The following is a 606-nucleotide window of genomic DNA, read 5'->3' on the forward strand; positions in this document are numbered from 1 at the left end:
TACATCCAACCATAACATGTTTACATCCAACCATAACATGTTTACATCCAACCATAACATGTCTACATCCAACCATACCATGTTTACATCCAACCATAACATGTTAACATCCAACCATAACATGTCTACATCCAACCATAACATGTTTACATCCAACCATGACATATCTACATCCAACCATAACATGTTTACATCCAACCATAACATGTTTACATCCAACCATAACATGTCTACATCCAACCATAACATGTTTACATCCAACCATGACATATCTACATCCAACTATAACATGATTACATCCAACCATAACATATTTACATCCAACCATAACATGTTTACATCCAACCATGACATGTCTACATCCAACTATAACATGTTTACATCCAACCATAACATGTTTACATCCAACCATAACATGTTTACATCCAACCATGACATGTCTACATCCAACTATAACATGTTTACATCCAACCATAACATGTTTACATCCAACCATACCATGTTTACATCCAACCATAACATGTTTACATCCAACCATAACATATTTACATTCAATCAAAATATGTTTACATCCAACCATAACATGTTTACATCCAACCATAACAT

This window comes from Austrofundulus limnaeus, unplaced genomic scaffold, assembly GCF_001266775.1.
Source record: "Austrofundulus limnaeus strain Quisiro unplaced genomic scaffold, Austrofundulus_limnaeus-1.0 Scaffold2084, whole genome shotgun sequence".
In the NCBI taxonomy this organism is placed as follows: domain Eukaryota; kingdom Metazoa; phylum Chordata; class Actinopteri; order Cyprinodontiformes; family Rivulidae; genus Austrofundulus; species Austrofundulus limnaeus.